Raw genomic sequence first — 27,967 nt, forward strand, 5'->3', positions numbered from 1 at the left:
TCAGTTTCTCGCTTGGTACAAGAGGAACATTTTTTGGAGCATGTACGGTGGCAGTATTTGGTTCTCTAATTTTATCTTGTACTCAGTTGACAGTTTCCCTATGCCATGAAACACATCATAAAACCCTTTTTCTATGTTCTTTCTTTTTAGTCCTTCAGTGGCATCCATTCTCTTAATCATACCTAGAGTTTTACACATTCACAACCCAATGACTGGCACTAGCTTTCCTGGGACTGTTACAAACTGAATTTTTATTGTATTACCCTTGTGTCTAACATGCAGTGCACAAACACTCTTGGTTGCAATTATATTCCTGTTATTGTTCTTTGCCTCACTTTTTTATTCTAATAGTACACAGGTTTAATTTTCAATTTTTGAATAATATATTCTGGTATTACATTGACCTGTGCCCCTGTATCTAATTTAAAAGTTCCATTAGTCCATTGGTGTCCAGGGTGATTGTCCAGTTCCAGAAGAATGAACTTCTTGCATTGTGTCAGTGAGGAATTCTTCCTTTTTCTCGTTGCACAGAACATGCACCTGCTGCTTCTTTGTGCTGCATCCTGGTCCTTTCTGCAAATTCTTGAAAAGTGATTGAATCTTTTGCATTTGTTGCAGCACTTATCAAATGCAGGGCATTGCATGGGTTTGTAGTAACTCCCACAGTACCTGCAGCTGGCCATTGTTTCTTCAAGCAATTCTCTTTGGCCTCTGTTTGCCTGCTTCATAGTGAGGTCCTCCTTTCTGTATTGTTTGTGTGTTGCCTTAGGTTTTTGCAGTCTTGTAATCTTGTCTAGTTCAGCTTGTTCTGTTTTTTCCCTATAGCTTCTGCAGCCTGGCATTTTTTATCTCAGACGCTTGGCACATTCTAACTACCTTTTCCAAATTAATCTCAGGATCCTCTAGCAGTCTTTTCCTGAGGCTTGTATGCCTTATACCCAATGCTATTTGTTCTATGATCATAGACTCTTTTAGGTCTCCAAAGTTGTATGTCTGGCTCAGCAGTCTGAGGTATTTGACAAACTCCTGTATTGTCTCACATTCTTTCTGCTGTCTCATGTGGAAATTATATTGTTCAAAGTTTTCATTTTGTTTGGATATACAATATTTCTCAAACATTTTTATTACTGTGTGATAGCTTTTCTGTTCTGCTTCTGACAGTTTTAGGCTATTATAAAGAGACAGAACTTCTGGGTCTGATATATTAAAAAAAATAGCTACTTTGAGTGACTCTTCCTTTTCTGTAGCTCCACTGGTCATCAGATATATGATGAAGCTCTGCTTAAATTTCTTCCAGTTTTCTGCTGTATTGCTGGATACCTTTAACTCCTCTGGATTTCTGAAATGCTCCTTTTTTTTTTTCTTTCTTCACTCCCCATTCCTAGTAGCATGTGTTAGTCTCAAAAGACCAAGGAATTAAACTTAGAAAAGGATAACACTTGTTTATTCAAAGAGCAGTACACTGCCTACAGTTCCTGCAATCCCTGGGCAAATGTAACAACTTATACATAACTCTCTTAAAGGTATCCACATGCTAACCATCAATAGGCCTGCGAGGGACCCTTTATGATGATAGGAACTGGGGAAAAAAGGTGACCCAATTGCTGCATGCTTGAATCAGAGCACAGAGTTAACTGGGCCATGGATGGTGGTAAACACCTCTGGGGAAGACATACCAGGGCTATATATAAATATATCCCCTGTCAGAAGGCCTAAACATTTTTACAAAGTCATGTATGATTTATGATTTAATACAGTCTGTGCCCCTTCTGCTTAGTATGCACACAAAGATGCAAAGGGCTTGAAAGGACCATGATCAGTAATTGGAGAGGACAAAGGCTTGGCCCTGAATAATAAAACACCATTCTGTTTGGTTAGAAGTTGACTTGGTTTTGAAATAACAGTATAACCACAAGCTTTTAACAACATACAATACATCTGGAATTTTACTTTAGGTGCTTGGGATCTGGAATATGGCAAATAATTAATTGTAAATACAAACTTGTAAGAAGAACCCAATAGGTCTGAAACTCCACTGATATGGAATCTACCACTGGCTGCCAAACTGCCGAACAACAATCATTGTAAAAATGTGTTTCTATCCATCATGATTGCTAAGAAAAGCCCCAAACATGAAATGAGTGTAATGGATGGAGTGATATCTGTTTGACTTTTCTGACAGTTTGAAATCATAACACTTAGAGGTGTTAACTGGCCCATTTATGTAAATCGGTTGTTAACTTTGTTAACCTAAAGATGACAATCTGTGGCATAGAGAACATGGAAGATATGGGAATGGGGAAAAAACACATTAACCAATAAATAGCACAGGCCCTGATTGTATTATTCATATACAACACAAAACAGTATAACATAACTTTTAAAAATCTATCAGAATCAACCACAGAATTCCCACCAGAATCTGTTTTAGAATCTAGTAATCTTAACAAATAATTTAATATGAACTTGCTGTACAGCATATGGAACTTCATTTATATGTAAAACTCTTCTTACAATATAAAAGTTGATTAATGCTGCCTAATTTTGACATCACTGAACATCTATCAATGTTTCTATCTCTGTCTCTACTTCCAGAGTACCAGCTACAACAGTATATAAGCCAATAATAATGTATTACACTAATTATAACTGACTGTTCAAAACTAGAACCTAGTATATCACTGCATCACAACCTACCACTCACACTCACCCTCAGTGGATGTGTCTACACGTGATGCTATGTCACTATCGCGCATCACTACAGCGACATAGTGTCACGTGTAGACACACCTACTGAGGACATATTTGCAATACAAACAAAAGTCTATGCCATACATACTGAAAAAAAAGTATTCTGTGAGCTTACCTTGACTAAATCCGTCTTTGTTTTAATTTATAGTGGAACAGTACTTAGACATTATTTGTACTAGTGCATTGCTATAACAGGTAGGCACAATACATTTAGCACAATGTATTGTAAGCACAAGTGCATCGCTACGGCAGGTAGGCACAAACCGTGACACTGCAGCTACACTGCCATAGCAATGCACTCCCTCAGTATAGTGTGTTGCTATAGCAATGCAGCAGCTAAAAATAACACTGCGCTGCCAGCACGGCACTGTTACTGCGCCATCATTTAGCACTTCCAAGAGGCCAAAAGTACTTTTTGAAGTACTAAATGACAGTGCAGTAACAACGGCGTTTGTAGGGGCATGTGTAGACGCACCCATCATAACGCATTTTCTTATACGAAATAAGCCATATTGCTATCTTTCCAAGTCACACTCCCTAAAAATTTTGCTGACCTTCTCAACCACCTAGCTGGCTTTGGTCCTACTTGAACGCATTCATACAGAAAAAAATATAACCCATTATACTGTTCACAGGCATTATACATATAGAAAATTTAAATTTAAATTTAAATCAGTAGGGTGACATTAACAGATCACATTTTGTGACAAAATTCAAGGGGAGAAATCAGAATAGTGTCAGTCCTTATTTACCTTTCTCTCTTTTGACTAAACATGCCAATTAATCTTTTCTTAAATACAAAAAATGGTGGTGTGGTTATTGACTTTCCCTTGTAAAAACATGTCTTAAATACCTAAAGATACCTATTTTTAAAACAGACTTTCTATTACACTAGCACATATCCTTTTTTTACCTTAATAGTTTTGGGCAACCAACGGGGTATGGTAGCTATCTACTACACTACAGTGGTAATGTACAAGAATATATTAATGTTGCAGGCCAAATTTGCATAAAACAAATACCTGCATGGATGTCAACTTGGCATTTTAAATTTCCTTTTAACCCTAAAGTTTATATGTGTAACTTGGAGAAGGAGTTTATGTCTTGATATGTATCACAAGACAAGTGACTTAATCTCTCTGGTCAGGTACAGGCATTACACTTGTACCCATATAAGTGACTGGAAACTGGTCTATACTCGTAACAGAACAGAAGTTCAGCACACACAGACTGGGTTAAAAATGGCAGAACCCATCTTAGATTTGGTACCCTCCCCGTCCAAAGGGCAAATTTGTGTTCTGTTCACTACTGATCCAAACTATGCCGCTTTCAGAAATCTGCATAACTTAAAACCCGCCTTGGGCTCTTTGAATGTCTGCATCTAGTCTATGCGGCTTAGTTTGCTTTCTATGAAATATTCATAAAAATGCATATCTACCTACCTGACAGTCAATTCATGAAGATTATTTAATTAGTCCATAGTTAATTAGAATCTTAAAACATTCTGAAGTTCTTGGATCAGAGCAGAGCTGGGTGAATACAATAAAAAATAGCATATTCTTGCAAATAAAACTTGCTGACTTGCTTTGTTGGTGTTTGCTTATGAACATTCAGGTAGCATTTTTATTCACAAGAATTTTCATGAAGACAAAAAGATTGTGCATGCCAGCATGAATAAATATTTCTGAGAATATTCATACCAGATGTGCCAAATGGTCTCATGACCATTTTGAAAAACTCTTTTTATTGTTTGCGTAACGATTTGTCAACAAGTCATCAATGTTTGTGAATTATTTTCAAAAGGAAAAAAGAATTCCCCAGTGACCCTAAGGGGCTATCCAGTTTTGTAGTGCTTTAACTATTTCAGTTTAGAACCTGAAGCAGTCCAACTGGTATAATTCTCTACCATCAACACAACAATACTAGTATATAGATGCTAAGTCTACAAAATAATATACCCATTACAAGGTTGACCATTATAACACAATTTGTAGGTTCCTGGACACCGTAACAGAATCCACAGCCTAGTGTTAGGCACCTAGGCTCTGAAAATAATACATGGGTAGAGCTTCAGGATGGAATTTATGAGAAGCATTTTGCTGGGTATGAAAATGCCAAAAGTAAGAAACCCTAAGTACAGAGTCTTATTTGCCTTACCACTGGGCAGGGATTCATGCTATTTTGGCAGGATTGGTGCCTTAATCAGGCATTTATTGAAGTACTTTCTTCTATTTTGGAATCACAACTTTAAGTACTTGTCTGGAGATTTATATCCTTTCTTTCAAAATGTAATGGTGGTAATGCCAGCTCCTCCACCTTGACCTAATAGCACAATAGTTCAGCATTAAACTAGGATGTACAAGGCTGGGTTTCAATTCCCTTTTCTACCTGGGAAAAGTGAACCTTGCCTTCTGGGAGTACTTATGTGGGGCTTCTCTCCATTCCAGCTGTGGACACTATTTGAGTTTGCATATCCATAGATTCATAGATGCTAGGGTCAGAAGGGACCTCAGCAGATCATTGAGTCTGACCCGCTGCCTAGGCAGGAAAAAGCACTGGGGTCAGATGACCCAGCCAGATGCCTATCTAGCCTTCTCTTAAAGACCTCCAAGGTAGGGGAGAGCACCACCTCCCTTGGAAGCCCATTCCAAATTTTGGCCACCTTTACCGTGAAGAAGTTTTTTCTGATATCTAGCCTAATTCTGCTCTTTGTCAGTTTGTAACCATTGTTCCTTGTTACCCCAAGAGGCGCCCTGGTAAACAGAGCATCTCCAATGCCTTGCTGTGTCCCCGTAATGAATTTGTAGGCGGCCACAATATCATCTCTCATCCTTCTCTTGTGGAGGCTGAAGAGGTCCAGGTCCCTCAGTCTCTTCTCATAGGGCTTGTCCTGCAAGCCCCTAACCATATGAGTGGCCCTCCTCTGGACCCTCTCAAGTCTATCAACATCCTTCTTGAAGTATGGTGCCCAAAACTGGATGCAGTACTCCAACTGCGGTCTGAGCAATGCCATGTAGAGGGAAAGTATCATCTCCTTGGTTCTATCTGTCATGCATCTGCTGATGCATGATAAAGTACGGTTAGTTTTGCTGATGATTTCATCACACTGACGACTCATGTTCATCTTGGAGTCCACTATGAGTCCAAGATCCCTTTGTGTTTCTGTGCTGCTGGGAGGGTCACTTCCCAGCCAGTAGGTGTGCTGGATATTTTTGTGCCCTAAGTACAGCACAATGCACTTGTCCTTGTTGTACTACATCCTATTGTGTACTGCCCACTTTTCTAACCTGTCCAGGTCTGCCTGCAATCGTTCCCTACTCTCTGGAGTGTGCACTTGACCCCACAATTTAGCATCATCCGGAAACTTGGACAGAGTACACTTCACACCCACATCCAAGTCACTGATGAAGATATTGAAGAGCACAGGTCCAAGGACCGAACTCTGCGGGACCCCACCACCCACATTCTTCCAGGTTGATACCAACCCATATACTACCACTCTCTGGATGTGACTGCTAAGCCAATTTGCCACCCACCAGATTGTGTAAACATCTATGTCAATATTCATTCAATGAGCCTGTAAGTAAAAATAAGTGCTGCACTCTAGCCCAGTGGTTATGGCACTCATCTGGGATTCAAGGTTGTTCACTTTTAAATAGTTAAGAGCCTGATAGCTAGGGGTATTCTCTTGGGAACTGGGCTTGAATCTCCCAGGGAACAGAGGAATTGAATCTGGATCTTCCACAACCTGTGTAGGAGCACTAATGAACTGAGCTTTTAGGTAAGTGTGTGAAAAGAGCAAAAGATCATATCTTCCTCTGGCTGTGTTTTGTATGGAACATTGATGTATTTGGTACTTGAGAACTGGATCAACCCCTCATGTACGTGGAAGAATGTCTAGTAAATCGATCCTAAGAGGGCTATTCCCTAGTCACTGAGCTGCTTAGCACTGTCAAGACCGGATGCTTCTGGGCATGCCCAAAAAAGAGTCATAGAATCATGGAGAAGTACAGCTGGAAGGGACCCTGATAGGCCATCATGTCCAGCCCTCTGCTGAGGCAGGATCATCCCCTTCCAAACCATTCAGTACAAATCCATAACCTCTTAGTAAAGCTACATAGTCAACCCTGATGCAACACAAGACATAACACCCTGACCTGCCACAGATAAAGCAGGGTGACCATGGCCTCCACTGTCCTGCTTTTGTAAAAGGTAAGAGATCCTGGGAAGACGGCTTTGCCCCCTCTACAGAGGAGGGGAAACCCCCCCCCCACAGTCCATACCAATCTGACCATGGGGTAAAATTCCTGTCCGACCCTAAGTATGGCGATCAGAAAGGCAAGATCCTCTAATCAGGAAACTTGGGCTTTAAGTTCCAGAAAGAGCATTGGTGTACCCCAGTCACAATCCCTAGCCTTGGCTGCAGCCAATATCCAATGCCTCTAAGAAAGACTTAAAATAGCCCCTGACATATGTAGCAGGAAGTGGGGTGGGTGGAGGGGGAGGGAACAGAATTCCCTCCCAGTCCCATGCAGGAACTACCAAAAGATTGCTTGGAAAACTAATGTTGAAAATATAGGAGCCTCCAGAGTTAGGCAGCACCAGAGTAGGGAAGGGGAAGGGGAAGAGGAAGGGGAAGGGAATGAGCACAGGGGAGGAGGGTTCAGCAATCACAGTGTTGGAGCTAGGTGCCTAAATGCCTAAATCTTTTTGTGAATCTAGTTTCAAGTTCCTGTACCACTACAGCTAACTTTATACTATGGGTCTGCAATCATTTGTTTACTATAGGAACAGATACAATTCCATGCGACTTGTGTGACTAATTTACAACAAAAATAACAACAGGAGAAACTGATAGCTACCAATTCTGGACCAGACGGTGGCTCTTGTTTATAGAGAGAATGTGTAGAACAGATACCAATAATGACAAATAGGAAGATTTATCTCCTGTTTACCAATAAATCGCAAATATAAAATGTATTAGTTTACTGGCTAAATTATCACTGAATCGCTTCCTCTTTTCTATAGATAATTCACAAGCAGTAAAAAGGTTAAATTAATGGTTAAATTAATCTCAACAAATAATTTGATCATCTCTGGCAGAAAGCACTAGTACAAACTGAAAAACATGCGTTTACATGATACCTTATTCAACAACTCATGAGAATATACACTATATCTATTTGCAGGATAGCATTTTCCCCCCCTCCAGATGTCTCTTTTTCTTTCCAGAAGTTGCAGAGCATTGGACAAGCAATAACAGATGATGAACACATGCATAACTAGAAATGGGCAAGCTGATTGTTTTCAAAATTGGTATAAACATTTGCTCTTGGATTGAGATTTAGCCCATAGCAAATCTTTACGTTCTCGTCATAAACCTCTGACAAAAAGAGTTTATAGTAGAAGTGCTGACAGTGTGAAAACGTGGTTATGGTCAGGAAAACAAATGGATAAAAGTGGTGTTTTGTAGTTCCATGTGTATATTTCATCAATGACTTCCATGCCTGATATTGTTAAGCTTACACTTCAAAGCAAGAGCTTGCTTTGACTGCTTCCATTTCCAGTTCTACCTACAATTTGAAAATCAAGCTGTGTTATGTCTGTATCACACATCTTATTTTAAAACAAAGACTGTAGAATAAGAACTTCTGTGGAATTAGCCAAAGAGGAGTTGGAAGTGAGGGAAAGACTTTGGAGATGGTGCAGGAAAATGAAACAAGTAAAAGAGTAAGGGTAAAAGGAGGAGACAAAGGCTGGATACAGAACAGAAACAAGACACCAGGCACTCTGGAGAAGAGGAGAAAGAATGAGTTCAGGCAAGCTAAAAATGAGTTGAATGTAGAGGACCTAGTAATCAGATGGGAAAATGAGGGAAACTCCCAAGTTTCAAAGTTAAATAAATGGTGATATCAGAAATCTGTGAAAGTTGCTATAAACTACTGCTTCTGTTTCTCATCAAAAGGGTAGAAGTACTTTGGGTCCCACTGAATCCAGAGCAAAAAGTGAGGTAGCTATTGTAGCTGTGCAAGCTGTTTTATTAACAGAGCCCACAGGTCTCCTCCCAGGAGGGAAGTTGGGGAAACTGATGGGCCCTGAGCTGCTTTTCATGCAAAGTGATAAGTAAAAAAAAAGAAAGAAAAAAGCAAAAGTACTTCAGAGCCAGAGGTGCTCTTAAGAGCGCCATTAGAAGTATAGTACTTAAAATGGTTTAGCACTAAGTAGTATTAAGGATGAGAGATAGTGCAAAGAATGCTTGGGAATGCTTGGGAATTTCTACTGATTGCCATCCTTCTGAGAGCAAAGAGCAGCTGTGAAGGAAGATTTTAGACACTCAGCTGGGGCATCTACACAATACATTTACTGCAGAGCTGACTAATTCACTCCGCAGTAAATGTCTCAGTGTCTACAAATGCAGGGTAATTAGGCTAGGGTGGGCTAATTAACTCTGCAGCAGGATAGTACTTGTAAATACAAATGGTATCTTGCTGTGGAGTTTTTTATTCTGCAGCATTGCACGTGTAGACACTGAGGTGGCTGGCTGAGGCATGAGGGTGTTTCAGTGTGGGGGCTACCTGCTGGATAACCCAACACTGGAGTGCTCTCGTGCCCCAACCAGCCCCTCCACAGCACACTGAGCTAGTGGGGAGCAGCCCTGGGCTGGCCAACTGAACCCTAGGGCCCACTGCCAGCTGAGGCTGCTCTGACCTGGCTCATCGTGTTGTGGTCCTGGGCACATGTTCAAATGGGGTGCCTGGGAGCAGTAAACTTCAAAACAATAAGCTCCAGGGTTCATTACTTCACATTAATAGCATCTGCAGATGTGCCCAGTAGACTTCATGGGCTTGGGAAGGGAGCACAAGAAAGGGAGAAATGCAGATGAAACTCTCTGATATTATAAGGAACAAGTAAAGGAAAGAAGCCTGACACCAGAGACCAGTTGATAGATGTGACAATGTTGTAGAAAGAGTAGTTGTATACTCACAGGCCTTCTGGGATGAGAAATGGCTATTGAAATTGGGTAGTTTCTATCTGAGCAGTTAGATACCCTATCTACCCTAATCTAGACTTGTGAGGAGTTTTCAGGTTAGCTTTAAATGATTTTGAGGATTTCAAGTAAGAGACAGACAGAGAGAAAATAAACCAAACACAAAATTTCAACAGGAGGGGAAATAAAATTTCAACAGGAGGGGAAGCCAAATAAGACTTTGGGCTGATAAGAAATGGTAAATTAGACACAAATTGATGTAATATGGCATGGGGGAAAAAAAACTGGGGCAGCCTTCACAGAGGCATCAACACTGATGGAGAGGAAATAGTCACTTCTTTGTGACTATTAGTGCCTCTGGTGGGTTGTGCAACTGGAGTATTGAATTCATTTTTTTCATATTAGCAGAACAATATTAACAAATTGGAATGTGTTCTCAGAACAACAATGAAAATGATTACTGGGCTGGAGGGAATGACTTATGTGAAGAGATTCAAAGGAGCTTAATAAGTATAGCTTTGTTAAATTATGACCAAGAGGTCAGAGGAATTATAACAGAGTACAAATACTTGAATGGTGAAAACAGGAAGCATGAAACCCTGTCTCCATTAAAGTTAGTGGGAGTTTTGTCATTGACTTCAATGGGACCAGGATTTTACATCGAAGGAGAAAAGTGGAGAGGAATGATGCTATGTAGTAAAATGTATAAAGGAAAAATGGAGTAAAGCTTACTGATAGTAAGATATATTAGGCTGTGGAATCCACAGATAATGTACATGCCATGAGTATAAAGTCTGCATTGGCTGGTAGTATAATGAATACAGAATTATATCATGGCAACAATATGCACCCGTTGAATTTGACTCCACTTGAACAGATGAGAGCTCTTAAGTTGCTACATTGAAAACAAATCAATTGAACCTAGCTAATTAGAATATAACAAGTAGTTAAAAATTATGCAAAGCTTAAAATCTTTCAACTAATTTAAAATTCTGATAGCAAATTAGTAAATGTACATCAGTTACTTCCCATGCTTGACTCAATAAATAGAAAAAATAGGATATATTTTGTCAATAGCGACAATTTGTGCAAACTGGATACACAAGTAGAAAAAAATGGATACACAATGTAGAAAATGTTGAGCAAGGAATAATTAATTAATTCAAGCTTCAAGATAAGATCACTGGGTCCTGCTGACCTTACATGTTAATCAGTTGATTGATTAATTGCTACAATCATAATAATTATAGGGTATAAATCTAAATACATTTAATGATAGTCTACACTTAGAATAAAAATGTTCTTTTCTGTCTGCTTATTTTCCCATTTCTTGAATCAGAGGCTTTTTTTTCCTTTTGCATAAATAAACCTTGTTTTTTTTACAAGTTATATCTGTGATGAAGTAAGTTTACACTTTGTCCATCCCATCAGCAAATTTTATTGTGGGCTCAGCTTCCTGTCTAATGAAAAAATGTACTCAGATGAAAACAATTGATTATACACAATATCCAATATAGCTTCATCAAAAACTCTTCCTTAAAAGAAAAGCAACGGGACTATACAAATATAGTTATTGTGCAGTTACGCAGTGTCCTTTATCCTAGAACATTTTACACATCGAACACTTCTACTGCCATTGAAATGTAGCAGCTTTTGAAAGGAAACACTCCAACTTTTGAATAGCCCAGAAAAATACCACATCACAGTAAGCAGACAGAAAACGAATGCCTCATGCAATGGAAACTGCAAGGGAAAATTCAGAAGAGAGAAGGCTTTTCTTAAATCTGTAATATGCCCAGGACAAAGCTGTCCACATTCTTAGTTTGAAAAACAAATGTTGTGGTATCTTTAATGACGGCAGCTCTCAGAAAAGACAGAACCTTCACCAGCAATGCCCCTCGACAAAATACCCAGCTACCTAGAGAGTGACCTACTAAGTTACCAGCTGGGCTCCCTACAGTGTCTACCTGGTCACCCATACATATGAACAATCATCTAGTCTAATGCTGCTTAGTCTGAGAGATCTAACTAGAGAAGAACAAAATTAAGAAAGATTCCTCTCGCATCAGAATGACATAAATGTCTGAGCCACAAGTCCCTTTCCGCAGCTTCAGGACACAAATAATTTCTTCAGATTTTAATGAAAGTTAGTCCCAATTATTGGCTAGAGGACTATGATCTTGAAATCAATACTGTATTTGATTTGGCTCTGTACTTTTCTTGTCATAAAACTAAATAAATCTAAATCTGCTTTATGAAACTGAAAGTATGGTGGCCTGTATTTAAATAAAGGTATGGGGCTTAAAAACATTAGTTAAATGAATTTATAGAGAACTTTCTGTCTTTCTAAAAGCACGCAAAAGTGAGAGACAGTGATGAAACTATCTTTTCTTTGCTCTTAAGAGAAGTCTACCTAACATATTCTTTATATTAACAAAAGTGGTATTTTGAAAAAAAATAACTGGTTAGAGTTAACCCATAATAATCCCATGCTTAAGGAAGATAAAAAAAGCCCACCATCCTAAATTTCACTCATACTAGACAGGCACAGGGTGAAACAACCATGCAGACTAAGAGCTAGATGCAGTGAAAGACTTGGGCACATGACGTTAAGCATACACATTAGGCGCCTGTCCCCAGCTGGAATGCTCCTGATACACTGCGTACGGACAGACACACACTTATTCTGGATAAAGCGTAAAGCCAGAACTCTTGGATTGTTAAGTGTTCGTAAATTGGAAATTATATTAGTTTCATATTTAAATCCCTTTCACACTGTCAGAGAAAGGTAAAGGGGCTTTGGGTAATCAGAATCAGCCTGTATATGTTTTTAAAATTAATCAGTTTAATTTTTTTGTACTGCTTTTATGTTATTCTAGAAAAATTATTTCAAGGCATGAAAAAGTTATTTTGTTCCTATATTTTAGGGTAAAAGTACTAACTTTACTTAAAGCTTCTGACTTGGATCCAATTTTGTAATTTTGGTAATTTAAGGAGCATTATTTTCAGTCAGTATCCATGCAGCAGCACTGTGCCTTTTGTTCTGTAATATTTGGTAACTGAAAAATGCTAAAAATATTAAAAAGTGATAAAAGCAAAGCATAACTGCAGTAAGGAACACCCATAGCAATCTTTGGCTGTTATGAAGAAAACATGCAACTGAGCAAATCCCGTTGATTGAATGAACTTCCATAGCATTCAAAGGGTTACCTGACCTTCTACTCTGCAGCTTGCTTGCCTCAAAGTTACAGCATTGGAGGAGATAACAGTGAAACTGTACTATAAAAATAAATTACTATCATGAATATTAAGCAACAAGAATATAATAAACATGACTGCTTACATGATTCTGATTTATTGGTACTGATTTGCTTGTAAATTATCACACAAAGTACTCGTTTTAGTTGTTCAAGAACACGTGCAAAATAAAGCTTGGTGGACAGTTTCCGGAGACCTCGACATCTGCCACTGAATTCATACTCCAGATTTCCTGGTGCCTTTTTCTCTTGTACGACACAGTGATGTAATTTACTTCTTCTTTCCATGGGTTTTCTTCGCTGCCTGGCTGTCTTGGATGATATTTTTTAAAACTCGCACAGGTTTTAAAAGTACTATCATGGAGGTTCAGCTCTGACACAGTGGAACAGATCCAGCTGCAAAATCTCCTAAAGGCTGTTCATGGTTGTTCTGTTAAATAGTGCTCACTTTGAGTCAAGAGGTTTCATTACTATATTTATGAACCTCTTGGCACCAGGAGTTGGGATTTCCCAATGCTAAGCATTAATGCATTTTGCATCAGGGTTTGGCACTGGAAGCTCTGGATCACTGTTGATGAGGAGTTAAAGGCAATAACGGAAATCTTTTTTTTCCCACACAGAAATTGTGTGTGTGTATACGTGCCCCCACACATTCATTCATAACACACACAAGCACACACACATACATGTATTTAATGTTAGAGGTATGTTGAGCCACTATCAAATAATAATGGATACCAGTTGTTAGCTAACAGGAATGGCAGGCTTTACGATTCTTTGGCATCAACAGCCTGCTGCCTATATTCTGGATCAGATGTTTGTTATCCAAATTGATGGGAAGTATCTCATCTGAAAATAGGATGATTTTTCTTTAAATTTTAAACCCTACTTTGTGCTTATGTGGCTTATATCATTTTATTACATGGGATGTTATGTCAAGTCTAAGATTATTTTTGGAGATTTCTAGGACAGAATCTCCCTCATTTTGCCTGTCATCAGCCTAAAGCATTTGCCAAAAGACCCCATTTTGAGGCAGTGATTCACAAATACCATCTGAAATAAAGGACAGCTACAGCTTCAAAGAGAAAACACTTATCTTGGATCAAATCCTGCTAACATTTCAGAGTGGTTACTGTCTCCACAGTCTTGATAGCTCTCTGTGGAGGATTTGTATCTGCACAGTGGGCCAGGTTTTTTATGTTAATACAGTTAAACTTGTACTCAGTAGCCTGGGTTCATGAGGTGCTCCAATCTATAGTCTGAAGAAAAATGAGCAAAGAACTCAGCTGCAAAACATGTGGGTTAGTTTTCAGTAAATGTGAAGATACAGATGCAAATCAAACATGAGCAGAGGAAAATACTGTTCTAAAAGTGGCACTTAGTAGCCAAGGGTTGGAGCTCCAGAAGCGTGTAAAAATTTGCCTGCTAGGCAAGCCCTTTCTACTCTTTCTACTTTTTTTTGTTTTTGTTTGTTTAAAAAATGTTAAAAGAAAGCTCCTCAAGCTTGCGTGCTTCAGTTATTTGCCCTCTGGACTCACTTTAGTCTTGAAGGCACCCTCTGTGGGTACCAAAGAGATTTTCTCCCAGTCTCCCTTGTCTCCTCAGCAACAGCTACAATTGGAGTTAGATATTCAGGACAATTTGGTTGTGGATTTTAGTTCTCTTCACCATTCATCCTCACATTCTTTCTGCACAAAAGAAGCGCCGTCCCTTCCATGACTATGACTGTGGCCTAACCCTAAACCTTCTATCCATTACCAGCAGTTTTATACTGGATATTCCCTTACTGCATTGTACGCTGTCAGTCTCTCTCTCTCTCTCTCTCTCTCTCTCCTTAGGAAATGTTTTATTTTCCTTCTCAATCGTGGTTCTTTTAATAATCAGTTATTAAAGACCAACTAATTTTACAAGACTTTATGCAGACATATGTAGCTGTAGTCAAGGTCCCCAATTTATTGCCTATCTTTTAGGCTTCACAGTCTTGCACAATCTTCAGCACTTTTCGCTGAAATTCTTTTCTTTTTATTGTTGCATAAAATACAATTATTTTAAGCATAGGTAACTAGATGTTATGTCTGACTGGTATTTATTTATTGATGATTTTTCATGACCAGACTACTTCCCTATATTGTTTTACATTATATGGGCCAGACTATGAATTTCTTATTCACGGTGGTGAACATCAGACCATGCTAGCTGCACCACTGATCTTAGTAGAATTACTTGTGTGAGAAACTGATCACTAATGTGGTTAACAGGTTTCCACTACGCCTGTCATATAACAATATTTTGCATGAGCCACACAGGTTATTTGTTTGATGATTTCATATTTAAGAGTGTCAAAGGGAACTATTTGACTTTTAGGGAGGCATAATGCTCTTGGATTAAGTTTTAAGATCATGGACAATCGCATTTTAGGCTTGGTGCTATCTATAAATTGGAGTCTGCTTAGCTACTATCAGAAAAAAACCCTGCTAAAAATAGGAATGTAATATAATAAACTTCTGTTGAACAGGTTTCTCTACCATCAGTTTAATAGAAAGGCAGATTCATGGCATTTGTTATTTCTTCCATTTCCTCAATTTCCTTATTCTTCCTGTCTCCTCTTTTCAGCTGTCATTCGGTACAACAGGTGCAGTACAGCTGCCAAGAATGCTTTTCCACGGCCACATTGCCAGGTTTTCCCGTACTGGGTTTCCACAATTTGTGTCCCTCAAGAGACACTATAATTCATATTAACTTTGACTGAACTCTGTCCTAGTCCTAGTATGAACACAGAACCTATTTTTTGATAGACATCAGTAATATTTGATAATATATAATTTTTTTCAAGTGGGTTTCAACCTGTGGATTATTCTCAAACTGTATCCACTGTATGCGAATCATTGGTTATTATTTTGATTATTATCAAGTGATTCCCAACTTCAGCAATATGGTATTATTTCTTCTCAATTGGATGCATGCTAGGACCCATCAACACATTACACTTTCAGCACGATTACCTGAAGGAGTCACCTGACCACATGGTCATTCAATCAATGGTGTGATAAAAAGAGGAATAAGCTACAAAGTTATTTCACAAAATATGTGTAATAACTTTGTTGCTGCTTCCTATCACACCACTGAACATGTAGCCAGAGGCCTCCTTAATTGCACCCCTGAGCCTGGGCACCATGTGCACCCCTGAGCCTGGGAGCACCAAGCTGATGCTAGCTCCCAGCCACAGGAGCACGTCTCAATGGCTGGGAGCCCCATCAGCTGACAGGGCTTCCAGCCATGGGGGCACCTCATGCAACCCATGACTGGGACATCGCAACTGATGCAACGTCCCAGCTGCAGGTTGCATGGGGCACCCCCATGGCTGGGAGCCTGAGTCTGCTACAGTCTCCCTGCCTCAGGGACCCCTGTACTGGTAATAAGATGTGATGGGATCTGATTTATGATCCCACAATCCCACCTCCTGCCATACATATGTGACAAAACAGGAGGCGCGATTGTGTGGATCATGCATTATATCCCATTGAGCCTTTACCTGCACATGTAAAGAGGCCTCGATTGTAATATATGAACATGTAATATCTGACCAAGTCAATAAGTATTGATTCTGTCAGGGAGATAATGGGACTATTTTGTGATGTCAAAGGGGACTTTTGAACATTTAAACTTTTTTCTGGGCCACTTGAATCAGGACATGTCTAATACTTCACTGCTAGAAATATTACACTGTTGTAATATTTTACAGATTTAAATGACTTTTTCCCCCAATGCATTTGCAAAAAGTAGCTCTGTTTGGCATGTACTTACACAGATCCATTTACTAAACACAAATCCTTGCCTAGTTTATGTAATGGCCTTTGTACCACTGGACACTGGTCTTTATTCAGACCTGCAACACAGTCCTAACACTGAGGGCTGCAATCACATCTCTTCTCTCTCTTAACTGCAATCTTTTGAGGGCTCTGTAAAGTGTATCCATAATGCTGTATTGCTACACACTATTTTCCCAAAGTATAAAGGAATATTTTCCACATGTGTAAGGTGCATTTGCTGGTTCAGATTCAGACATATGCTATTTACTCCGTTCAGCTACCGCCTAACTGTTCAGCCTGATGTTGGGAGAAGGTTGAGGGTGGTCTGGCTGGAATGCTGCTGTCCTTCGGTGATTCCTGGCGAATATAATAACTCCTTGCAAGTGGTTACAGCTGGTGTAAGTCAATGTAACCCAGGTTCTATTCTAATTCATGCAAGAGGTCCCAGGGTGCATCTACATGTGCTCATTTAAGGCACTTTACCTAATTTAAGGCACATTAAGGGCATACATTAAGGGCACCCTTAATGCGCCTTAAAAATGGCAATTTTAAGCTATTTGCACCTAAATACCTGCAAAAGCAGGTATCAAATTTAGGTGTGACTAGCTAAAGCGCCTTAATGCACATGTACATGCACTAAAGCACATTAATGCTGTGTATGTTGACTGACTTGGGACTAGCTTTAGTCCAAAAACTGTGTGGGAAAAAATTCATGCTTATGAATGAACGTTTGTGCAGGAAGATGGAAAAAGGTTTATCAATATTTAAAATGGTTTGCCTGACTGGTTAAAACCAAGAGACACATATATACACAGAACTAAAACTAAATAAAATATTAGGAGAGAAAATGAAGAGATTCTGGTGACAAGGCACTCCTATTTTCTGTTAACTTGTACTTGTTAGTTCTGTTTGCAAAACACTTGGCGTTCATAGTACATAACGAAGTTCTACTTGCAAATGGTTTTTATTGAACAGGTTATCACAGACTCAGGTCTAGTGATTTACTGTCTAAGCATTAAAACAATCATATCAAAGATACCCAAGTCAGTTGACCCTAGTCAATTTTTACCATTTAATTATTAATATACTTAATATGAGTTAAAAGACAGGCCAGGCATCTGCAATAAAAATTTCCAGTGTGTTTTAAAAATAATCTTCCCCAAGAAAATACACTGAAGTGTTTGGGATACTTTTTATATATAAACATTTGCAGATAAACATAATCCATTGCAAATATAAATTCTTGTAAAACTTTAGTTGACTTGATGTAGTGCAGTCAGGTATATTTTTAAGGCCTGGCTTATGTTTAGAACTTGACCGAGCTTTAGTTAAAGCAGCCCTGCTGCTACTTTGAAGTGTGGGATGCTGAATACATGAGATGCTATGGGTGCTTTAATTAGAGAGGATCCTGAAAGCTGCTCTAACTAAAGTCCTCTGCTCCACCTCCACCCATATAAACACATACAAACACTCCCCTAGTTGCTATAAGCATATTTTGTTTTAAATCAGTTTTGGTGTTTTGGTGTTTTTTTGTTTGTTTGTTTTTTTGCTTGCTTCTCTCCAAAGGAGACCCGAGCAGGGTGTGGGGCCTGGGGCAAATCAGCCTGTGCAGGGCCTCACCCCTGGATGAGGAAGCCGGTGGTGGATTTGGTGGCAGGGGGTGGGTGGTGGCGCTGAGCAGCTGGAGGCAGCAGATTTGGGGCGCGGTGCCAAGCAGCTGCATGTGAATCAGCGGCAGTGCAGAATCACCACAGCTGCTCCGCCTGGCTCTTCAGGGCGCCCCAAAGCATGGGACCCAGGGTGGCCACCCTGATTCGCCCGCCCCTGGGGACAGCCCTGCTCCTCTCATTTGTGAGGCGATTTGCTACCATTGGTCTTTTATGTTCAGTAACTATTTCCAGTCAAGTATCTCAGGAGTTTTGTTTTCTTCCATCCCCCATCTTTTCCAGGCATAAAATAACCCATTTGATAATGTCCCAAAAACTGTTAGACCAAGAGCAAAGTATAGTGCATAGGAAAGAAAACACTTATAAAGATGTTAGACTGAGCATTTCTCACTTTACACATGCACTATGGCCATACTTCATGAATGACTTTGTGCAGAAGATATAAATCCTGGCATGCAATAGGTTTTTCTTTTAATTTTTCTTCAAACTTTAGATCTGATCCTGCAAGTCCTCTATGTACAAGAAATAGGTAAAGAGGATGTCTAACAACTCTGATGGTGGAAAGCACTTTTATCAGCATCATAGAACAAAATGACAGGAATTTGCATAGTGCCATTGGACTAATAAGCCTGGTGGTTCTAAGGAACCCATTCTATAATAGTGATAAGAAATTAAAACACATTGTTACTTAGCAATGCTCCTGCAATTGCTGACGTTACTTACTAAAAGCATTATCCTTGAGCCTCCTTGTAAGGCCACGTTGTAAAAAACACAAGAATGTCCTTTTGCTTGAGATGTTTCCTTTGTAAAACCAACATCTAAACTTCTAGTGACACATAAACCACATAAGTAAATTTCCACCAAAATGTAAAGAGGATATTATTATCTTTGAACAAGTAGCTGTAGTTCCTTCCACTCAGCTTCCCAGCTTATTGGTTAGGCAGCACTGAGACAGGGCCGTATTACACTATGATGTTGATTTATTTTTAGAAAGTGGAAGAGGAGGTTTCAGTGACATCTAAATCAGGTCTGAGAACCAAGATGTGAAGATTACTGAGAAAGTGATTATAATCACTATGTTCTTTCACAATCTTCTTTACCATCTTCACTCTCAGTGGCCAAAAAGGAAAAGACATAAAAACCCCAAAACCTTTTAGCTCATTTCTGAAATAAGGGGATCACAAATTCTACTTCTGAGTGTCTCTACCTCATGTAGAGATTGTTTTTTCTTCAGCTGGACTTGAACCTTGCTCAAGTTCATGAATAGGCTTCTAACTTTACTTTCATTAAACTGAAATGCCATACTACATTCTCTTTGGTTTCAGCTTCCTGAGTCAGATGACTATGACTTGCCTTTTTAGTAAAGAACCCTGAGGGGTGAGGACTTCTACCCAATTTCTTTTGCTTTTTTATCAGTTGTATATGCACCAAATTTCTGAAGAATGAACTGCTAAAACTGAGAAGTGAGTTTCTGGATCCAGAGCACAAAATATATTATAATCAATGTCTCCTTCTTTGGGCCATATTCCAGAAAGTCATTCTTGTAAGTCTAGATGTGTTCTCTCTACCAGTGTCCAAAAGCTGTACCAATGGTTTGCTTCAGTCACTGTCTACAAAGGAAACAAGAATTGTTCTGGGCTTTGGACTATCCCAGGAACACATACACTGGACTAGCCAGGAACTGAATCAGAGATTTTATCTTCATAAATGTGTGCTGATATATGACAAATCATCCATTTCTTCTCTGAAATTAAGATTGTCTTGGAAAATGAATTAAATGCTTGAGTTCTGTTAAAAATGTAATTGTTCTACTTGTTGACTCAAAACCATCTTTCTAAAGCTTTCAGTGATGACTATTGCATGGTGTTATAGGATGAGAACGCTGTAAGAAAAAGTTTGACAAGTATCCCTTTAACTTGAAAGAAGGGAAAATATGAAATTTATGAATCTCTATATGCATGGTAAGTGTTCAAAAAGTGGAACTCTGTAGTGAAACCTGTTTTTGAACAGAAGCCTAAACAGCTCTTAGCAGCTCCCTACAAGCATATCCACAGTAGATTTAGAACATTTATTTTCATATTGTGAATTTGGGAAAATATGGCTGTAATGATGGGGTTTCATTTCTCTTGGAATATTTGTGTTGTTCTGGTTAACATCCAGATGAGGACCCATCCAGAAGAAGCCCTGATGGGAGGGAGGAGGGTTGGAATCTGACCAAACTTTGAAAACCCCCAAAATAAGAGAAACTTCAGGAGTTGGATTTCTGTTCAGAGCATCCTGACTCTGAAGAAAGGTAGCAATGGGCTATATTTTGAAAAAAGGGGGTGCACATGGTATGGCACATCATCACATAACATATTTTCTCCAGTTAAAAAGAAAGTGGAATTTTTACTAATATGCTAAGGGCCCAGAAGGATATTATTCTGTTTAGAGTAGAAGAAAAAGCAAATATAACTGAGCCCGGGGTGGCGGGGAGGGGGGGCAGAGGGCGGTAACTGCCATCTGAATGGTGGGGATTGCACCTTGTATCAGGGGATTACAGCTGTTACCACCCTGTCTGGCCATGGAAAGAACTGTTCCTTGGACCCGAACACATGGGGCCCCCAGACACTCCACCATGGGGCTCCAGCTGACCTTTATGCACTTCACCTGCCACTTCAGATGCCCCCAGGCTTCACTCTGTCCCCTGTTATCCCACATATCCTTCAGGTTCAGTCTTATCTCATTGTGCCTGAGCTCCATCAGACTCCACCATCCCCTTCATACCCCACTGAGTCCTACACTATGCTCTCACTGCCCTCATGAACCCACTGCAACCTGAAGATACTTATCCCCTTTGCACCCTAACCCCCCAACTCCTCCTCATCCCCCTTACACCCCACTAGGACCTCCCATGCCATTTTGAGCACCCAAACCTCTGTGAAGCCCCTCATGCCCCCTAGTACTCCCTGACCTTCAATCTTTCTTGCTCCCAATCCCCCTTGGACCCCATCTCAGCCCCACAGCCCCCACCACACTCCTCAGCCCCAAACCTCATCTGCCCCCACACCCCCACCTCTATAACACACAAGCCCCTCCTCACCCCATACTTCTCTACCCCACAGGGTCCCCTCCTCCCAAAAGTCTCATAATGCCTGTGACCTGCCCCCCCCGCCCCCAATCCAACCTCTCACAGCTACTTAAAATAATTAATCCAATCTGAACAGAATTAATTCTGCTTCTCTAAAAGTCTTCCTTGGCAGCTATAGGATACTATTTAAATTTACAGGTGAATCTGATGCAGAGCTCTCTGTCTTTCCTTTTCATGTATCACAGCCCCAGCTGCAATCATATAAAGGGAAAACAGCTTCTGAGAACCTGGACAGTTTTCTTACTTATTGGATTGGCCTGCTTCATAGCTCAAGCTCTGACCTTCTGAAACCACAGTAAAGTCAAGATGGCATTAGACACAGAGCTGTCCTTTTATTATATATATTTCAAATTTAAAACTGTACATGGTTGCGGATCAAGACCACAAGTATTCTTTGTAATGAAATTAGAGCAGTCCTAAAAATAAGCACAGATAAAGAGAGAAGAATGAAAATGCTGAAGATGCAGAAGAACCAAAAAAAAAAAAGGATAAGTAAATAAAAATTTGATTTAGTGGTATTGAGAATTAATGAAAGCAAAATTGGGTAAAGGTATTGAAGGAAAGCCAGGCAAAGGAAAAATAGATAATGATACTGGCAAAGAGGGTTCTATTAAAAGATTTTGACAAATAAAAATGTTTTATTGAAAAGAGCTGTAATGCATTTCTTAAAAGTAACTCATCTATCCTACTTATGCGGTCCCTATTTTTGTGTATTTCTCCTCACACCCAGTTACATAGGGACGGGGTTAGCTCCATTTTACAGATAAGGAGCAGAGGATATGTCTACACTGACATTTAGGGTTGACCTTCGACAGCCAAGCAGAGTGACCCTCGCTTCCTCATCTCTGAAGACGCTTCAAGACATTTCAAAATAAAACCATTTTGTGTGGAATGATCATTTACTGGCCCACATCACTTCTCTACATAGCTGTAAATGATGGGTGCATTCAATGATGCCATTAGTGTTCACTACTGCTGTGTAGTTTCCCACTTACTGTACAAAAAAAGGGGTTTATTTCAAAATAAGTTTGTTTCTGAAGCACCTTGTATATCCTATCTTGCAGCCTCCACCCTACCCGTTCACACTGCACTGCTTCTGTGTCTCTACTTGTCTCTATTTTTGGAGAGTTGAATAAGTAACTGGACTGTAGAAGGTCTAAAATAAAGAAACAGGAAACTGTAGGTTGCTGCTGCAGACTTCCTGTGCTTGAACAGGTTAAGTGCAGTGCAGGTTAAGTATCAAACGCTCTGTAGGAAGAGAAGATGAGCAAGGACACAACCAACCTCATATGCAGAAGTTCAGCATAGTTTCTAGAGCTAGGCTGGACAATTGCTAGAGCTGAACTTTAGGATTGGCTGCATAGATGTTTGGCAAGTAGAGGCTCAGGGTCAGCTGAGAGGCTAAGGCCCAGATCCATTTAGGTGCCTAATTCTCCCTGAAATTAATTTGAGCAGTATGACACAGGATGTCTATAGCAGATCAAAAACTTGTACCCAGGACTTTCAAATGCTATGCTAGCACCCTAAGCAATGAACCTTCCTTCTTCCACATAGGTGTAATCCTTCTGTCAGGCACTGGTCAGCAGCAACAAGGGCTGGGTTCAATGTTGGGGTACTAAATATATTTTACCTTGGCTTGAGCCTCCATCCAGACCACCTGGGAAACACTAAATGAATTACTACGGTGTCCCACATAACCAACCCCTCCGCCCCCGCAAGCACTATAAACACAAACAGTCAAATTTATTACAAAGAATAAAAAACAAAAAAACTTAAAAGTAAACACTAAATAGATTTTTAAAACACTATTAACTACAAATAAAAGTCTATAAGTGGCACCATCTTGGGCAGGCTTCACTCATACCCAGGTGGTCTGGGACTTGGGGCTCCCCAAAGGGTAGTTCTGGGGGCCTGCACCCCTATACCTGCCCTTCAGCAATGGGCTGAAGAGGGGGCCCCACATCGGAGAGTCCTGAGCTGCTACTTGGGTTCACTGCACTGCAGGGAGCTGCTCGAGAGCATAGGTCCTTGTGCTTTGCAAGGGGCTCCGATGCTCCTAGAGACATGGTACAGCGCCAACCTCCATTTCCGCATGGTGGCTTTGAGGGGTTAGCTGCAGCTTTTGTCAGCATACCGCACCCCAAAATTCCTAGTCCCAGTCCCAGCTCTGCTGGGCAGAAAGCTGCAAACAAGCTCGGAGGAAAGGTCAAGCCTATCTTGGCTCAGACCTGAACTACATCTAGCACCCAAACCATACTGCTTGTTTGGGACATAAACTATGCCAAGCTTTTGGGACATAGACTATGTTGCCTCAAACTATGCCAGGCTTTACCCTGGCCCAAAACTGCCAGCCAAACATATGGCTCAGGTTCAGCTGCACAGTCAGGCTGAAACACAATAGCTGTGAAACAGCAAAAAGGGCCCAGGCCTATGGCTGCAGCCTGGACATCCAGTTTCAGCTACACCACTGTGCTGAGACACTACAATTATAAAACAGAGGGAGCCAGTAACTTCCAGGACCCATTCCTGGTCAGTCTGCTCCAGGGTTTAATACCCCATGGTATTATCCCAATCAAGGCATGTGTGGCCCAAACTGCCAGGACTCAGTTTCTGATCAGTTTGAAAAACAGGGGGAAAGACAGAGGAAATAGGAGTCTCAAACTCCAAGACAGACTTCTGCTCCCTGTACCTGAGGCTTTCCCATCACACAGCTTTTGCATGCTTCTCCAGTGAAGAGGAGGGAGGAAGATCTCTCTTCCCCCATGGGGAGCAGGTTTTCTGGCTCCCAATTCATCTGTGCAGCTCTCAGCAGCCCCAGGAGAAACAGCTAGAAACATTATTTGAGTTGTTCTTATATACTTGGTGTGACAGCACCCCAGCCTTGTCCAATTAGGGAGTGCCACAGTCCAGCCTCTCTCTTACTCATGTGCCTGGAGGGTCTCCTGTTTCCTCTGGCCACACTACACAATCCAGTGTGTGTTACATAGGTATTAAAATTTTGTTGCTACATTTTGACTTATTTACCTATACAGCTTTTCTCTTCTTTGGAGAGGACTGGGTATTTGTTATCTGAAATGATACCAGACTGTGGGTCTGAGAAAAAAATATTACAAGGTTTGGACTTGCCATTTTTGGCTGTGCCATAAATGGCAATCATGATACCAAATGAACTAAAGCAAAAGATGAAATGAAATATAAATTGAAACCAATAACCCAGGTGATTAATTGCTTTAATTATGGGCCAAATCCTATCAGCTCTAGCAATATTAGCAGAATTTTATTTTGCTAGCAATTCTACTGAAATCACTGAGCCCTTCATAGATTAAGATGCTACTTAATATTAGTGTGGCCTTATAGTTAGGATGACCATATGTCCCAGTTTAGCCAGGACATAACCAGGACATAGCCAGATTTCAGAAGCCGGTCCCCATTGGCTGCTCAGAATGATAATGGGCATCCTGGAAAAAGCAGGGGCAGTCTGGCTGGGAGTCAGAGTGGCATGGAGCACCTTGCAGGTAGGTAGACAAGCTTCAGTGCCTGCCTGGCATGCTGCCCCATGCCCACTGACTTGTAAGAGCATGAGGGGTGCAGCATCCCGGATTTCCTGAATGAATGTCCTGGATATCTGGGATTTCCTTGTGGTCAGCCTAGTTATAGTCATGGTGTTATACATATGGCATGGACATACAGGCATTCCGCATCTTATGCAAGGATTACGTTCTAAAGGCAGCGCATAAAGGCGAAAATTGCGTATAGTGAAATTGCATATTATCATGCCAGTGGTGAATGCCTCTGCCTCCAAAACCTCCCACCGCCGTCGCGGAGCCTCACTTAGAGCTGTGCGGCCGTTGGCAGTGGTGCAGTGCATGGTGGTGGTGGGGATGGCTGTGTGCCGCCCAGTCACCACCAAGCCCAGCAGCCAGCTACACAACTCCAGGCATGGCTCTATGGCGGTGGCGGGAGGTTTTGGAGGCAGAGGCAGTCACAGCTGGCAGCATGGTGGTGGCCGGGCCTCCAGGTAAGCGCCAGTGCCACGTGCAGACTCAAGCCTTGCCCCCCCCTCCCCATCCGCATATAGTTGAATTTGCGCAAATTAAATGTGCGTAAGATGCGGGATGCCTACGTTCTATAGCTATCCACAATTCCAGAGTAATATGCTTGTGACAGAGGCAGATTTGCAGGAAAGGTTACAGGCCCAATACCCAGGGTCAGAGAAAGCTTTGTTTGCATTGGCCTAATGCCATATGATCTTCTACTCCTCATTTATATATCCTCAAAAATGAATGGGCAGTGATTACCCACTTTTACCAGGGCAAGTGAAATTCCATAATTTTCCTCAATTATAGTCGAGTATTATAATCCTACCTAATTTTATTTTTAAGGGGAATGGTATGCTGAGAGAAGATTCAAGCAATCTGACTGATGAAACACAGGGCATTAACTTTTTGAAGCAATGTTCATACCAATTGAAACCAACTGAAACAGCATCATCCAGAAAAATAATACCCATAAGCTTACTCTGTATGTTCATTTTCTTTCACTGCTTAACATAGTATTATCATAAAGAGTGCATGGAACTTCTTGAGACTTAGCCTCTACTAGCAAGCCAGATAAATCTCCAAGAAATGCCCTGCTTCAAGATTATTATAATTACAAATAGCAGAATTTTTGTTACTATTTCCTCTTGCCTGCTAAATACCTGTGTATTTAATGTGACTGAGTGGCACTAAGCTAACGATGGCTGTTATGGCAAGTTGCTCCCTGCAATGCTGGGGTTGTTTTGTCCTCGGGGTTTATTTAGTATTGACCCTCTATAACTATTCTGCTGCTCCAGGATTACTTGAATGCCCTGCACTGGACTGTGGCAATGCTGCAGGGGAATCCTGAGATGCCTACCCCAGACAGCCTTCCTAGTAGCTTAACACTGACTGAGCAATACAAAATAGCAAAGGTAGTGACGGACCTGGTTACTATGGGCTCTGACAGAAGTGACATTTGTTGTGTGATTGGCCTCTGAAAGTACTCAGCAGCCATGCATGTGACATACAAACACAGTTGCAGAGCACTTTAAAAGTGGCTGATCGCATGGCAAATTAATCCATACCTAAGGAGGGACCAGACGAAGGTGCTGCAATATGGAGCGCTTTAGGGAACTTCTGTTCCCAAAGGCCAATTTGTCAACATGATGCAGCCCAGCCTTCCCTGCCCCCGGTTGTGTCTGCGGAAAGGGAAGGGAAGGGGGCTCTGGGCTGGTTTTGCCTAACCTGAGCTGGAAGGGGGACAGGTGGATTGGAGCCTCCCCAGCTCCCTCCTCCTCCAGCTCAAGTCAGGCAACCCCCAGCCTGCAGCTCCCTCCTTCTCCCTCCTTTTCTGAAGACAGCACTGGAGCTGGGAGAGGGGGAGCTGGGGCTAGGGGAGACAGGCTGCAGGCAGAATCCTCCACAGGATTAGCTCTAAAGTGGAGCTCAATACCTTCCCAACAGATGAATGTGTGTTGGGTTTGGGGGTAAGGGGGCGTTGTTCCTCCATCTCATGGCACTTTATGTGAAGCCACCATGAGTTACAACAGGGACCTGCTTGTGTGTCAGTGCCCTATGGCAGTCTTTTTTAAGTCAATGGGGATGTGCAGTTGATTTCTACTGCATGAGGACTGGATCCCTCTATAACAAACAGAAGATTTGTTTAAAAGCACTGAAAGAGAACTTTTTATTCTTTTAAGACTTTGTTCTTCAAATGTAGTTGCTCAAAGTGTGGTTGTGCAGATAGTGTGGGAGTGAAGGCCAGATTGATTGACTGATTGTTTAGGTTTGATAGATTGCATTAGACAGAAAACACCCTGATGTGCAAAAAAAGAAAGCAACAAGGACAAAGAATTAAAAATAGCATCAATTTTATCAAACTGCTAATATTTTTTCTCAGACAGAAACCATCTTAAAACTCCTTCATAACTGACTGTTCATTAGTCTATCAATGTGTATAATGGCTCACAGAATCATAATAAGAATTAATAATAGTTGAAAGAGCAAAAATGGACATTAATTTCTCCTACATAAATATTAATGTTCCAGTAGAGTCTCTCCCTGACAAGCTTCCAAACTCTAATTCAGAAGTGCATTGCCAGTTTCCTGTTATTTTCATTATGATGAACTGGCAAAAATCTGCCCATGGAGCCAACAGAATATTTCATGTTGCCCCAACATGAAATCTCATGGTTGAGACCATAAAAAAGGCAAGATAATGGCCTTTTAATCCCAGAAAACTAGAGCTGGAAGTAATTTCAGGTCATCTAGTCCAACACCTGCTCAAGGTAGGATCATCACTGACTAAACCATCCCAATCAAGTGTTTGTCTAACACTCTATAATA

The 27,967-nt window shown here is 40.7% G+C and overlaps 1 protein-coding gene across 1 annotated transcript in view; it reads right to left on the bottom strand.

The window, feature by feature from the left end:
• The window catches only part of ARHGAP15 (Rho GTPase activating protein 15), a 503,050-nt gene that overhangs the window by 64,262 nt on the left and 410,821 nt on the right, over positions 1-27,967 (bottom strand). The gene's annotated exons all lie outside the window — the stretch shown is intronic.

This window comes from Alligator mississippiensis, chromosome 4, assembly GCF_030867095.1.
Source record: "Alligator mississippiensis isolate rAllMis1 chromosome 4, rAllMis1, whole genome shotgun sequence".
NCBI lineage: Eukaryota > Metazoa > Chordata > Crocodylia > Alligatoridae > Alligator > Alligator mississippiensis.